Source organism: Balearica regulorum, chromosome 1, assembly GCF_011004875.1.
Source record: "Balearica regulorum gibbericeps isolate bBalReg1 chromosome 1, bBalReg1.pri, whole genome shotgun sequence".
NCBI lineage: Eukaryota > Metazoa > Chordata > Aves > Gruiformes > Gruidae > Balearica > Balearica regulorum.
In genome coordinates, this window is record NC_046184.1 from 51,948,580 (window position 1) to 51,965,417 (window position 16,838).

The following is a 16,838-nucleotide window of genomic DNA, read 5'->3' on the forward strand; positions in this document are numbered from 1 at the left end:
ATAACATTTTAAATAATAAACTTTTAATATTCAGAATGGACCCAGTTCCCCTCTAAGCAGGTAATAATTTTGAAATGCTGTTGGCCACAGATACCCATAAATTACCTGCCCTCGCTTTCCTTTCATACAAATAATGAACATTGCACTAAGCTGCAAAGATGCTTTTGTATTTTTCCAAGTGAAAGAATAAGAGTTGACTTTAAGCATGCTCATGTGTGGTGTTCCTGAGTGCACTGTTTGATTTGTTTGCAGATACAGCAGTGAGAACCGAGAAGATATGTTTAAAATACTGCTGGTTGTTTTTATGTGCAAGAAGGATCCCAGCCATGAAGGAATCTGAACTAGCAGGAGGAGACAGGAGTTCTTGGCCGTACTCTTTTACTAACATGAGTAAGCCATTGCTTTTCTGTAAGATTGAGTGAAGATACGCCACCTAAGGAATTTTAGATAGGAGGTGACAGTTTGGCACTGAGCGCAGGACATACATACACATCCGCTTCATCTCCAGACAGAGCTGCAGGACTCTTCGTTTATAAATAAATAACCTGGTGTAAGACAGATTATGTTCCTTGGATATCAATCACTGGTAAATATCGTGTTTCTACTCACGTTGTAAGAATACTAAATGGAAACTCATGAAGATTTCAGATTGCCATTATATTTACAGTCTGGGGACTTACTGCTGAGAATTATTGGATGTCTTTGCCTCTGAATATGGGCTGAAAGCTGCAGTGGGATGCTCATTCCCAGCTTGCCTCTTAGACTTTCAAATCAACATTAATCTTATTTCCTACAACCCTGCCTCTGAATCACTGTAAATAATGCAAAAAGCTACCAGATCCTCACCACTTGGCCTCAGTGAGGAAATGAAACCCCAAACCCAATCTTTCCTGATTCTGTATCTGGCACATGGTTTGGACCAAAGCGTTTTGTGTATTGTGTGATTACAGGGACTGAATGCAGTGGGGAAAAAGGGAGGAAATATGAGAAAAAAAGCTTGAAGTGTTGGAGTGCCTTCTACTAGCTGCACGATGAAAGGGTGATTGTTTCATTCCCCTTCCTTCTACCTGGTCGTCAGCTCTTTTTCTGTCAGCAGTCAGACATCCCCATTTCCAGCTGCAAATAACACATCCCTCCAGGTGCTGGCATCAAGAGGCAGGGCTGGCTCAACCCTGGATTATTGCCATCTGTCTGTGGCAGTGACTCCAATTTCTTTGCAGTCTGTTCGTATGCTCCCCTCACCAGCCCTCTTCTCCACTCGTTGAAACAAAGGTGAGAGATTGTTTACAAAATTCAGGAATTCTGTGTTGGACACTGTCAGCCACAATTGGGTGTTCTGAGTTTAGACTCAGATATTTTTCAATGTGAATGCAGCCACTGTTTCATTCCTTATGAATTTTGACTTCTAAAAAATAATTGCAGATATGTTTCTTCTTATTCTTAGAGGAGAAAATACAGTCAGAATAGATAGATACCTTTTCTCCTCATTTAGTCTATCAGCAAATTAGCTTGTGATCTTTTTTAATGAACTATGAAGATAAAATGGAACTCAAAGCTTGCTAAACACTCTTTTAATCATTGTTGGTAGTAGTGAATGCATAATGCCAGATGGATATTTGTTATCCTTTTCCTTCTTGACACAATTGCTCTTATTTTGGCGTTAGATTTTTTTTTTGTTCTGCAACATCCTTATCTAATAATAAAAGGACAATCACAAACGGAAGAGTACCCTAGCCATGGAACAGTGTCAGCAGAGCCAAAAACCATCTCAGCTGGAATGGTAACTAAGGGGGGGTACACAGCACTTCATTAACCTGGTTTTATCCAGGTACCCTGGAATTAGGGCTATGGAGGTTATCTAGACAAGTCAACCAAGCTGGTAAGAGAATTATCTCAACTTGGTGCAGCCAGCTTTATCTTTAATGAGCTTTGATGTGGAACAGTAGAATTCAGGCTGACCATAATTAAGATCTGTGTTGAGGGATGATTATTTTCAACTGGAGTAGAAGGACTATGAATATTTTTTTACATCCTCTTTTAATTCCATTTTGAGTTATAGCCACAAAAATATTATTTCAGTGTGTCTCTTCATGACAAGAAGTTGTGTTTTCTGTGGTAATGTTCTGCTTCATACAACATCATGGTTAGCACACCATGTGCTTCATGGCAGTGGGCCTCCTGAATTTTCTGAGAAGCTTGCTTCAGTGAGAGGGAAAGCTTACTATTTTGCTACTAGTTTCTATTACAGAGTAAATAATTTCCAGATAAGAAGTAATTTGGCTTATGACAAAAATGTACAGCGTTTTCAAGGACAGAAAACTGAAGCTTATTTTTATTACTACTACTATAAAATGGTCACATAGGAGAAAGCCATTTATGAAATGAGAAAGGGAGGTAGAGACTTTTGAGAGGTATATTCAGCCAATTTTGATTCTCTTAAATTATCTTAGGTATTTTCAAGCATTTTTTGTCAGTGGATTCATATTTCAGACAGTAGTTCTGACAATCTATTTTATGCTTCATTGACCACAAGGTTTGAAATTCTAGACCATATTGGCACAGTAGTGCCAAATTTGTAGTGATAAATGGATAACTTTTTTATTCTAAATAGGTCTCTAGTGTTTAATTTGAGATCTGTATTTTTTTTTTTTTTTTGGTTCATTACTTCTGCTATTTTTCTGTCTAGGAAAAAGTGATCAAAAGAGACAGAGGGATCAAGGTGGAATATTGCTTTAGACTTGTCCATATAGACAGAAAGAAGAAGAAATGGATTGTCCAAGGAAGGGTAAATGTACTTATACCATGTGTTCATTTTGCTTTAACAGACTCAATTTTATAATTTTCTGACTTTATTTTTAGAGTGACAAATGAAAGATTATGTTTTTTCATGGTGATTATTTTTTTCTATACCAACATTGCTACTCTTGGGAATCTATTTAAAATGTGTAATCCATGATTCATAATTGAGTATTATGCTTGCTAATGCTATTTTCATAAGCAAAGATCTTTTATTTGGGTGTATCATGAATTAAATTTCTTGAATTTCAACAGAGTGGTAGTGTTGCTAAATTATAACCTCCTATACTAAAAGCGATAATACCTCCTATCATTATTTAAGTGTGTTGTACTATGCAATTATAAGGAGGAGGAAGCTGAAGAGGAGATTAAGCACTGAGCAAATGCTTCTATTTTATCATGTTCTCTATTATTCTTTATTCATTTTACAATGAGCCACATCTCATAAATGGGCCCTGAATCCAAAGTTAGTTGTGTCTTTTGCCTAATTCTACAGAAATTTACATTTTATGTTACTGATGTAAGATTTCGCTGATCTCAGTCTTTAAACTTGTGCAGAATTTTTTTTCATGTATTTTCCTCACCCTAAACCTCTCCTTGTATCCTCGTTCCAAAACTGAAATATTTGAATAAATTCTAACAAAACCCCAAAATCTTCTTATGCTTGCTTACATAAAATATTTCAGGCAGCCATTGAATAATCTCAATAAATTGTGTAAAATAGATAAGGTGCATACTACATCTTAGAGAATGAAATCTATGTAAGTCTACACGTACAAAGTGGTGTCACTTCCTTGAATAGGAGTTTGAAGTCTTTGGAGGCCAATGAGTTTTAAAAAATAATGATGATAAAAAAAGTTGATGAGGAACTTGTTAGCTGTGAGAGTCCACCTTTTATATAGCCTACAATTAGAGAGGACACAGAATGAGATTACAGCATGTCAAGAGGGCAAAGAAGGGAGGTGTCTACCTGAGGCTAATGAATAGCTTGAGAGAGCTGAACGCCGTTAGGTTATATCTAAAGGCACTACAGAAAAGTAACTGGTCCTTAAACTGGGAATAAAATGTTTGATTCTGAGAGTGGTGAGTAACAATTTAAAGGCACTCTGTGGTGAGGAATAGGACTAATTTTGCTTTCCCTTATTTATTTGGGTCTGTGGCCTGTACAGACTTATGTGTATTACATTTCCCTGTGTATATTTTGTGTTGTGAACTATCCAAGTTCCTGGGTTTTTGTGTGTATCAAACCTACGTGTGTTTATTTTCACAAGGAAAATCCATTTGGCATCTGTTTTTGTTTTCAATTTTTCCAGGAACCCATGATAGTGCTATATTTTTTTGTTACATTTAAGCTTCCTTTCACAGCAGTTGCAAAAATCTGATTGTTTCTCGAAATGATAAACTGTTACGTTATAGTACAAAGAGAAGATCTTTTGGTTAAGAAAAGATGAAATGTTTCAACTGGCACATATTTATGTGCATATGTGTGTGTGTATGTATATGCATATATACATATTCATATGTATGCATGTATTAATATATGTATGCATTCAGTATATCACACATGTATATATACATATTCATATATGTAAAATAGTTTCATGTATATAATACTTATATAATGAATAAGTGATAAATATAATACTTACATCATGAACTGTGATAATAAAAATATGCTAAAGCTTCAGTGGAGATTCCAGAATGCTCAGATGAATTTTTGTTGTTAAAATTCCAGTGGAAAAGGTACCATTTTCTTTATTGTTGCAATTTCAGAAGAGCAGTAAGAGACTAAGGGGAAAAAAATAAAAGTAATTCAACACAAACCCTTTTCCTTGGGATTTTTTGACAGGGCTTACTGTTGGATTTCAGCAGGCTGTGCATTTGAGGAGATGTTGGTTTGTATTCCGAGTAAGCTTACCACAGTAAGCTATTGAAATTATAAAATACTTCTAATACTGTTTAGACTTGAGATCGCTATTGCACTCCCAGATTTGGTGGAACTTGGCCAACAAGTTAAAAAATCATTGTACCTGGAAAAAACCAGGATCTCATTAAGCCTAATTTCTTCAGAAATCAGGCCAAAGCAGTGTTAAAAGAAGACAAAAAGGCACAGTGCTCATAATAAGGAAATATAGAAATATGTTCAGTATTTAGATCAGTGTTTTTAAAGAGAACTAAGGATTTTTCTTGGGGTTGGAGTGGGGATTGATTACTGGCTGATCTCATCTATAATTCGTCAGTCTTCATTTATTTTGATACCTGTGAATTTGTAACATAGGCGATGACACTTTAAAACAAAACGCTTCTCCTCCTCTTCTTTTTCTCACTGATTTTGTTTAACTTAAACTGTGTTGACAGAAAGGAGTTGGAAGGAAGGGAGTTTGGACAAATTTATCTCTGTCATAAGGAAAGTCACACTTGGGAAAGAGAAAAGGCAAGGAAGAGCTTCTAATGTTTTAGCATGCATTAGAATATTAACTGACAATTATCACAATTAAATAAAAGAAATCCGGTTTCTAAGTAATGTGCCAGTTTTCTAAACCAAAGTATTCCTTTTTGTCTCTTACTTGAGAGATATAAATCAAATTGTCTACTAAAACCAGGAAATGCTAAAGCACATCTTTTATTTATCATGCCATGTCCATCTATTTGTCTTTTCTCTTATTGAAAATGTAGGTTAGGCTGAGATGTAACATTGTTAATTTTCTACTCTCTGTCTTTACTTGAATGTCCTTTATTTTCATGTGCAGTCAAAGAAGCATGAGTATAAGCTTCCATGCTGTGCGTATAAATAACTCCTCTAGCAACTGGCAAGAATTAAAACATGGCATTAGCTACGATAGCTGCATTAGCTGGAATGGTTTACCCAGGGTACATTAACTAATAAACTTGTATCTATTGAAGAAAGATCTAATTAGGATACTTTTGTTACATAAACCAAACCACATTGTTTATTATAATAAAACCTACATAAAATAATGAATAGAACATCTTCTATTTTATAATTTCATTCAAATGAGATGACTTAAAGGTAATTTCTACATTTTAAGCATTTAGTTTCATGGCATCCCCTAGCAATTTGCTCACTATAATGCCTCAAATGTTTGCCATTATTAAGAAACATTTAATGTAAGATTAGATCAGTCATAAATATTTTATAGGGAGAAAATATATTCTTTCAGGTGCTTTCCACTGTCTTTATGCCTGTAATTCTGTGTATCTGCATACAAATAAAAAGGATGCTCTATTAGCATATTGCACTCCTACCGCATCCTTCTGTTTTGGGTGAGTCAGTCTCAAAACACTCTGGAGATGTTTCAATTTTGCTTCCAAAGTCAGCTAGGTAAATTTTGGGAGCACTTGCCTTCTCTTTCCTTGCCACTGTCATCTCAGTAGCCTTTGGGGTCAAGTTATGGCTCTTGCCTGGCGTCTGAAGGGCTGTTCTCGACCGTTCGTAACGTGGTTTGTGCCTGGCGCTGGGAGGGACGAGTCCTCCTTGTTTGATCAGGCAGCAACCCGGAGACCACTACGTGACATACCATGTATGTCACATTGCTTTTTTTCGTAATGAAAACCTGAAGTTTTATGATGTCTAAACAATGGTGCGGGGTTTTGAGGGGCTGTGGGTTGGTGGTGCTTTTGCTCAGTACCCTGAATTGCCTTTTGAACTGTGTCACTGTTGATGGATTTGGTTTTCCTTCCCAGGGAAGGCAAGGTTTGCACCATGGTAGTCCCACATGAGTAAGGCAGATCAGTCTGCCTAAATCAAACCAGTGAAGGGGAAAGTGGACAGAAGAAACTGAATTTCATTTTTACAGGCTGTTATGAGAGAATTGCTACAAACGTAAATATTGTAATTTTTATACACACGGTTTAAGAAAAACAAGCGAACCTTCTGAGGAAAAGAGCCGTATTCTACAGTGTTTTCCCCCCTTCATTTTCTTTGCCTTTTGTAGTCAAGGGGCTGCGTACCACCCACTGCTGGCGCATTAGGCCTACATGCCTCCTGACTACTACTCTCATTTTTATGACCAGAACTGCAATTCCCAAAGTTTTCCTCTCAGAGGCTCATGACGCACATCTGGGTTGCGATTCACCTGCCGCAGTCAAATATCCCCTGGGTTAGCGACCTCGTTTGTAAGTACACCCTGTCTTACAGCACGTGGACCCTAACTGAGGAACTGCTGATGTGAACCATGAGCAGGAGTTGGACGTCAGCAGCAGCAGCAGCCGCCCGGTGTGGAGCTTCTTTACAAAGAAATAGAACACCTTGGAAATCGTGCTTGGTAAGATTAGTCTGTGGTGTGCTTTAGGGTTGTTCTTCACTGTAGAAGTTTAATAAGCTCAGAGGAAGCGTAGTGTCTGCGCTGCAGCCTGCCTGCTCCATTTGTTCTCTTGCTATCTGAAGAGAAACCAGTGCTGTGTGTGTATTCTGTTGTGATCATGCGTTAAGCAAATTTTTTTCAGTGACTTAAAATAGAAACAATACTAGTCACTAAAGAGAGGAAAATAGTGTTTCACAGAACCATTTAAAACTGTTTAACCAAATAGAATTAACAACAAATTTTTTTAAAAGGTTGTTTTCTAGTTTAGGTCTGTTCTCTGTTTTCTGCAAAGTTTTGTGCATCTATAAATTCTGTTAAGTCCGTTCTTGTTGGCAGGCAGTATTGTTCTTCATTTGGAAGTTTGATTTCCTTCCTATGAGATTTCTTGATATGCAGTACGAGTGCAGTTATAACTTAAGCTTGAAAAATCCCACCCTCCAAGTGCATGTAAGTGAAGGTGCCATAAATTATCAATGGGGATATTCCTATATATATGCTGTTTTTTTCTAGCTTTGGAGGGGGCCCATGCTGGTGGAAAAAAAATGTATGAGAGAAGCTTCATATTAGATTGGATCACTGAAATCTTCTTTGGAATTTGCCATTTTTCAACGTCCACAAAACTTAGGTGTAGAGATGTTCAGTTCATTGAATGTTTCATTACCTCTGTGATAACCTTAAAAATCTGCGTGATCCACATGCTACCAGACGGGTGCTGGGGCAACAGCATTCCTTTTAACAATTAACACAATTGTTAAGAAAGGTAAAGGACTAAAATAATAAAATCTAAAAATATTTCTCTTCTTACATAGAACATGGGATTCTTATGCTTTTAAAGTAGTTTTAGCTGTATACTTTGCGACAACTTTTTTCTTCAAATTTTGTTTTCATTTAGCTATGGATTGCCCTTAGTAGTCTATACTAATGCAAACAGCAGTCCCCATTCAAAGCATAGAAGGCTATTATTAAGTTGTATACGTATGAATGGTGCCTTCGCTTTTTTTACTCTGCTTTTTTTGGCAAACAGGAATTGGAAAGAAAGAGAGAATAGGCTGGCAATATCCTTTCTTGTTGTTTAATGAAAAACCGTTACAAAGTCAACAGTATGACAGAATTTATTTCCTTTCAGCACATACAAAAGAAATACAAAGTTGTTTACAATACCACCATTTTACTATTTACTTCCCTTTTCTTCACTACATGTTAAACACAGTATTTCTTATGTAAGAAGACCATTTCTCTTCTTTGTACACCCTGCAAAAAAAATAAAAGCAATAAGTTCTTTGAGCACAGGTACTAATGAAATCTCTTCTGCTGATTTGATCTTGTGATTAATTTCACTTGGGAGCCTTAGAGAGATACAAAGATTGAAACTTTTCATAGGTTTTGTGCCTGAGCTCTTCTCCATGGTGGCTTCTCTGGTCCATATGTTCATGCCAGAGCCTGTCCCTCTTTAGGGGTGCGTGTTGGGGGTCTCTCCTCTTCATCAGAAGTCTCTTTTGACAATACCTATGGGAACAGTGTGTTTAACTCCTCCACCCCCAAGTTAAATATCAGCAAAACTAACAGTTGAGAAAGTGATTAATGAGAGCGGTAAGCAGTCTGACAGAGCAGATAGTATTGACTGCATAAACCTGTTTAGCTAGGGAACTGGGTTAAAAAAACCACCCATACAAAATAAATGTAACCTCTAATGCTGCCTTGTCATTTGGTATAGGAAGTGGGAATCACTCACAGTAAGTTATAGTTCCAAGCAAAATGTATGCCATTATAAGTGTGATATAAATAGGTAGGTAGGCTGGCTTTCACTGCTGCCTATTACAAAGTCATTGTACTGCCCAGATTGCCTGTACTGTAGTGATTCATGGAGAATTTCTTGTAATGAATGAGCAAAACTCTGGTGGAATTTGGAGGCTGATAGTATAGCTTGTTTTTTAAGTCATTTATTTATTTTAGTGATACAGTAAAAGCTGAAAATAAAGCAAGAGTGGAAATCTCCTCCCTTTGTCCTTCAAATTCTTCTGGAAAGAACACACCATTTGACTCTCATTTTATAATGAGGCAGGTGTTTTCTCTCTGGTTGCAATCCCCATCTTAATTATTTAGAAAAACTGGGGAAATATATGGATTTATATGTTGTTTGAGCCAGAAGTTGGGGGTTAACAATCTCATCTGTGGTGATGCTTGTCTGCATCATGCAAGAAAAACAAATAAAACTGGGAGAGCTCATAACTTCTGGATTAGTTTTTCTAATAAAAGTAAATTTTTTTGACACTCTGAAGTCAGGAAATGAAAAAGTGAATGTTCTCATGGTAACACTAACTCAGCTGCTTTACACAAATAGATTTTTTAAAAATTTTTTTCTGTAGATTTCTAATGCTTATTATATTACCATTTGTTTTGCTCTGCATGGAAGAAATTGCCTTTCTTACAAGGTATACATTGCCTTCTGTACCCTGTCAATAGCTAAACAGTACTAATAGCAATGATTAAAGGATGGGATGTACAGCTTGGCTAAGTTCAATTAGTAGAAGTAGGTTTTCATTTCCTGAGTCTTGATTGCCGATGATATTGATGTAACCTTAATTTTAACTGTGTATACGTTTTGAAATGTAAATATAAACCAGCACATCTGAAAATGTCATCAGGCGTGAGCGAAATGTGCTAGACTGTGTATCCCTCCAACGCAAAACACAAAAAGCAAGGAAATAAGCAGCCAAGTCATTCGATATCCTGTGCTTCACTCGGGTCTGCAACTCAGCCTTATCTTCCTCCCTTCCATCACACGCAGCTCACCTATCTTTACCCCCCCATCCAACAGTCTTTTTTTTTTTACCATCCACAATTATTAATTGCCAACATACTTAATAGAAATTATAGATCTGAAGTTTATAAATTAAATCTATCGCATAGTTCAACTCTACTCTGCGTATTTCCGCTCGTGAGTTGTGCCGGGTGGTGCGGCTAGAGAGTAAGATCACGTAGCAGGGCTTTTTAAAGTGCTTCTCTGGATTTTTCTGCACTTTAGAGGACTGGAGATGTATCCTCAGCATTGAGTGTGCTGCCCTCTGCTGTGCTGTGTCTCCTTCTCCTCGTAGCGTCTGCTCACGGTCAGCATCCCTCCTCCAGGCTGGTGGAGGTGAGGTCAAACCCGGACCAGCGAGGCGCGGGTGTACCTACAGCACAGCGCGGGAAGGGGCCAAGGGCTGGAGCTTAAATACAGCTCCCGAGCTGAGGGGCAGAGGCAGGTTTCTCACAGCTTTTTCCCAGCAGCCGACGCAAGGTTATCCAGCGGCACCATGGTTAGAGCTAGCCTTGAGCACAGGCAGCTGAAGCGTGGGAGGGGTGGGGGGCAAGGCTGCGGGGTGTCTGTGTACCTCACTCAGGGCTCTGAAACAGCCCATCTCTGTGGAGAGAGTGCACCTATGTAAATACAGTTCAATAGCTGTCTCTGCCTTCCCTGCCGATAAACGGTGTGAGAATGGGACCAGGACGCATGGAGTTGGTACAAGTGGGTAATTCTCCTGAAGGGCATTTGACTGTCGGCCACCTTTGAAACTCATACAGTGAGACTTCTTACCGTCAGCAGAGCACAGATCTGAGGATTGCAGATCTGATGGCAGTTCTGATCTTAGCGACTAATGCCGTCAGGGGAGAGAGAGAGGAACCAATGTCTTATGTGGGGTAGTGGAAACTACAGGTGAAGGAAAAACTGAGCTGGAGAAAAGTCAACTTTCTGAGAATGCCTTAAGATTCTCAAGTCTTGTAATAGATTTATCGTAACTAAAATTTCTGCTTGAATTTCAGAAGAAAAGCTCACGTCCAGTATTTGACACATTTGCTGCTCTCTGAAATAGTAAATTTTCTCTTCTTGTCTTAAGCTTCATGAACTGCAATAAACAGCCTAACTATTTCACCTTTTTTTTGTCATCTGTTTTCTGAAGGAGTTGGAAAGTTTTGTTGTTTAACATATGAAGAGTGAATAACTGAGTGACCTTGCTTCCTTCCTTCATGGATGTGAAGGCCAACAGTAGCTAATCGATGAGGAGACAAGCATTTGTTGATTTTTGTTAAACAGTGCAAGAAAGGAAGGAGAGAGAAGTGTTTTTCTCCTTTGTTTCCATTGGAAAAAGATTAGCAAATAGACTGTGATGTAACATTATTAATATTGCTCATGGAAGGGCATATATTTCAACAAAGTAATTCCAGAGGATCACAGAAGATTGGCTAATTGAAGGTCAAGCAGTTCAAAAATGTGTCTTCAGGACTCTTTTTTTTTTTTTTTTTTTTTTTTTTTTTTTTTTTTTTGTCCTTCAGGTTCATCAGGTGGGATGGTTACTTTTGGTCTTCTCAATATTATTACCGTGGTCCATTTTATTTCCTAAAACTGAGTTAAAGATGGTGAATTTCCCTTTTTAAAGAGGATACACTTTTCAGCAAGAAAACAGACAAAATATTAGAAAATGACAAGTCTAGAACATTTATCTGGTTATCTTTCAGTTTGTGAGGAGGACCCCTACGGTGTTATATTCAGAGACATTTATTCACTGTCTTTTTATTCTTTTCTCAAAGATCTAAATTTCAGTTGTCAAAACTTTCTCCTTTCAGATGTAGCAATGGAAAACTTTAAAGCCAAGGGAATAACCTTTGACTTGAATTTAAATGCATGTCTCCAGGGATTATAAACTCAAATCAGATTACTTTCTACCCAACAGATTCTGCAGGTAATACAATATAATTTAGAAATGCTTTTCAGAGTCAGCCTTGCCTGATCTCCCACCTCACACATGCAGAATAAAGGGAAAGAAGAAACCTCAGTACTCCAAACAGAAAGTTACAGCTCCTTGTGTTGACATTCCCTTGCATTAATCATTCTTTTTCACCCTACATCAGCTTGCATGTCTTTGGCAAATGGGACTTGTTTCCATCTTTCTTGTACATCGAGTTACTCATAATTGTCTTGGTTTCATGGTAAACACTCAAGCTACAATTTTCCTTTTTTTTGCTTTTTCTGGTGTGCTTTGGAATTCTTGGAGTGTTTTTTCCATTTGAGAAGAGGACATCTAAATGAAAATATAGACGAGTCATCCCAAACTGATGCTGCATGAGTATTTTCTTGGCTGTGAATACACTGAGGAGCTGTGACAGTAGGGATATATGTGTGTATGTAGGTCTGTATGATATAGGTACATGTATATAGTCCTGGTTATGGCCTGCATGCGTGCGCACACAAACACACGGTCTTCTCTGTGGGGGGCCTTCTTCATGAGGTGCAACTTTTCTCCCACACAAGAGGTTTCTGGAACCATGACCACTCATAAAGATCATTAAACATGAAGGAATGCAGATGTCAATGTCCTCATATGCATTTATTATCATTTTGGTTGCAACAATGTTGTGCATACGTTGTGTTCGCTTCAGGAAAAGGACTTCTGTAGCATTGGCTGGTGTTAGATATCAGACAGAAGGTGGCCTTCACAGGTGATGTTCTCCTGTTCCTCAGAAAGCTAATGTTCTGGAAGAAGCTTTGCTCAGCCTCCCAGCTGCAGTGCCACAGCAGTCATGCAATACTTCCAAGGACTGGAATACCGTGGGGAACACATGTTAAAATGCTTATGGGAATGACATATAAATGTCACTCGCTGAAAGCAATGAATCAGTTCTTTTTACATATGCTGGAAAGGAGCAGTGTAAAACAGCAATTCAGCCCATCATGGACAACATAACCATTGTGTAATATTTTAACAAACTGGAGAACTCATCCTATCCAAGTCTTCCCCTGTGTCAGAGTGTGCAGAATTTTTTTATCCAGTACGCCCATTAAAAAGGAACAGAAACAAAACCAACAAATGCAAACTCTCAAGGTCAGTCAATCCAAATAATGACAGGCAATACAAATACATTTTTATATGTAAACAGAAAAGGAGTGGGCAAGCTCTTTCTCATTATGCCAAATGGCAGTCTGTCTATGATTTAATGCATTTGAAATTAAGTCTGTCTCTTCAGCTGTACATTTTTACTAGGTCTGCAGAACAGACTGGCAGACAATGTGAGCAGATGCTTCTGGTTGGATCAGGCATAGGAGATGAAGGATAAGTTTCTTTGTGCTGGCTTTTCAGTCTGGTATCATCCTTTGAATCTTTGTGCAGGACATCAGCAGCAGCAAGCTGTAGGTGTTTTCCAGCTGAGGTGTTGGACCAAATGAGTCTACTGGTGTATCATCGTAGAAAGTCTGTGAAGGCAGCTTCTGTTTAGAGATCTCTGTTTACTGCATAGATAAAGAACAGCTATGACTCCATGTGACTTTAATCTCTTTCATCTCCTTCCATGTCCTCGTGGCCCCTTAAAAAATGCTCAGAGAATTCTTGTCATTTTTTTCACCCAGTCAGTACAACACCTGGTGCTTTTTGGATTTACAGTATGTGAAATCAACACCTTATTTCATGACTTACCAAAGAAAAGGAGATTGTGGTTTGGGTTTTTTTTTTTTTTTCTTCAGCAATAGAAGTAATAGTAACCTCCTTTTCCCTCCTTCTGCCTTATGTGTTTGGGTGTTCCTGGACAGTTATAGTGGTAAGATGTTCATCAATGGTCAAACTCATAAAGTCCCAGGTCCCTATTCCTGACCCACAAGTAGGCCCTGACTCTAATGATCTTTTCCTGAAGAGTATGGAAAACATAGCTTGCAGCCAGCCATTATGAACCAGCATCTATCTTAGTACAATATATACCAATAAACGTATACCAATGCCTCCAGAATGACATAAGATACAGTATAACAAAAAGCATGGTTGGAATTATGGCTGAGTGTCATTGAAAATATTAGAGCTATGATTTATTATTGCTGATGTGTATAGCTCAATAGCTTAATTTTTTGCTTTAAAACAGAAAAAAAATCTACAGTCTCTGAAAAGTGATTATGCTTACTTAAAAATCAAAATAAATTGCATTTGATGTAAAGGAGCAAGGAGTTAAAGGAAAAAAAAAAGAAGAGTTTAAAAATGTCCTTCTTGATAGTTATCTATATGCATGATTTTTCTTATTTTTTCTTTGTTCTTTTTTGTTCTTTTTTTTTTTTTTTCTCCTTTTTCTTTCTACTTAGAAGCTTTGTTATCTGGATCTTTAGTTCTTCCTGCTTCTTTCATATCTTAGCTGCTCTTTCAGCAAGAGTTTATGGCCTGAAAGCCAATTGCCTTTTTCTTCTTTAATTATGGAAGCTGAAGGCCACTTTGTCTGCCCTGAGTGCTTAATTGAAGGAGGACCATGCATGCTTTTTTGTTCCTGCCTAGCTTGCCAAGAGTATGGTGCACTGCACAGAAGGGACAACAGCTTCTTTGGTGATTTCTTTTTAACTGGCATCCTGGAGCAAGGGAGCAGCCAATAAGGAGATTATAGTACTCATTCCCCTATTTAGGAAGGATTGTGATGGCCTAGTCTAGATTAAGTATATGTGGAACATTCTTCAGTTTTCCTTTTACATTGGCAAAAGATATGGAAAGTACTTTTTTTTTTTTTTTTTTTTTTTTAAGGAAGGCATTTAACGTTTGCATCTCTTTTTCTTTTCCTTACAAAAAGGGGAAAGGGTTTTTATTCACAAAGAAATCCTTTACTTTCTACCGTTTCATCACTAATTTTTTCTCATGAATTTATTTTGAAATAAATGTACATATGGTCACTGCAAGCTGGTTGCTTGGCCTTTTATATGCCATCTCTATGAATCAACTAGAATGTGACTTTGAACAATAATTCTCTCTATTCAAGTTCTAGTCTTTATTTGCCCTTGTTTAATGTATTTGCCTTATTTGATATCTGAGTCATTGTTTTATAAAAGGTATGTCTTTAAATAAAATTATTAAATACAATGATAAGATTTCTAAGCAGAGAAACATATTGGAATTACTCTTATACTATTTATGCTAAAATGACAATCAGACACTCCAGTTCTACCCTGAGATACTTGCTAAAATGGTAGTGGGATTGAGCTTGGCTCTGACTTTTCAGAATGTGCAGATCTTATGAATGAGTCATGAAGGATGAACTGTCATATATCAAAGCTTAATTATTGCATAAGTTTATCCTTCAACTGTTGTCCTCTGATCTTCTCATACCAAAAGTCAGATATTTCCTGTTGTGATGCATTTTATTTTCCCAGGAACAAATCCAAGGATGTCAAAGGGAGCTGTAGTTGCACTTTAGTGGCAGAATACAAAAAGGAATGTGATAATTAAGTTATGTTATGAATATTGGTTATAAATTATGTTGTCTCATGTAAGCACTGGGGGCTCCTGTTGTCTTTTTCTTTCTACTGCATCATTTTTTCACAATATTGGAAGCTTGGCCGCGTGCAGAGATTTTCTTATCTAAGGATACCAGCTGTTTACTGGAGGTTGAAACTAGTTGTTCCTTTCTCAATCAATGTCTGTCACAGGGAGACAAAATGTGTGTATGACTTACATGATTTGTTTTCATAATGATGAATGTAGTTTAGTTAGGAAATTGATTATAAAAACAGAATCCAGGCTTTGAAAAGCAATTTGAAGTTACGATGTAGATCTGTTATGATCATTTTAAGGCTAATGAGTATATTTCACTTATGTAGTTAATCTTTTCAGTGTCTAGCAACAATGTTAATGTGGGAAGCCAATGTTGAGAGTAGGATGCACGCTTTGCTGATAGGCACCCCAATTATATGCTAACTATTTAATGCATTATTTCCATGGAATGAGTACGTAGAATGCAAATGTAATATAAACCTGAGGCATTAATCTTCTTCAGAATATACAAGTACTAGCATAGAAGTGCAGTAATCTCATTTAGGTTTTCTTTATATAATTTTGAGAGAAGATTTTGAATCATTACTGGTTTAGAGGCATGAGCAACAGTTTGAGAGTCAGGTTCTACCAGATTCAGAACCACATTTCAAATCCCAGTCTTGAAATACCACAAAGTCTAGGCCAAAAGAAATCTTCCTTGCATCAAGGGAATACTGTATTAGTGTGACCCAGACAGGGACTGGACTCTGTGTCATACTATTCCTTCATTCCTTCTGTGGTCAGTGTTGCTCCTTGTTACTCTCTATTAACTCCGACCAAAATAAGGGGGCATCCTCTGCGTAGCTACAGAAGAACCCTCTGCCACCTGATATCAACAAAGTACTTGGTGTTTATTTTAAAAACTCTATGAATGCTGCCTACGCAGGCCAGTTATTTCAGATTCCCTCAAGGCTTTGCAGTACCCTCAAGGTAGCCTGCTGCCTTCTCTGATAGTCCTTCCACCAAATGAGGAAACAGAGCAGGTATCATTTAAAAAAAACCCAAAACAACTACATGAGAAAAATAAAATTATCTTGGTCTGAAATTATGTTAATTTGCCTTTTAGCATGCTAGAATTGTAAACTTTCAAGGTCTCTTTGTTCAATATGGTCTTTACCCCAGATCATCTGTGATGATTCTGCTGTCCTGACAAATATAAGAGGGAGGCAAGAGAGACAGTGACAGCAGCCCTAAGGAGATGGCAAGTAAATTTTAGCATGATACTTGCTTTCTGTGATTTGGCTTAATCAAAATCAATATGGAAATACCTATGTTTCCGCTTTAGGCTTTATTTAGCCCATGCAAAACTTTGCCATTTCGTCTCTTTACTTCGCCTGACATATTTAATAAATGTGACAGCAACTCAGTGAAGAAGGCATAATAAATGAGTCCTTCCGTATCTTTAGCA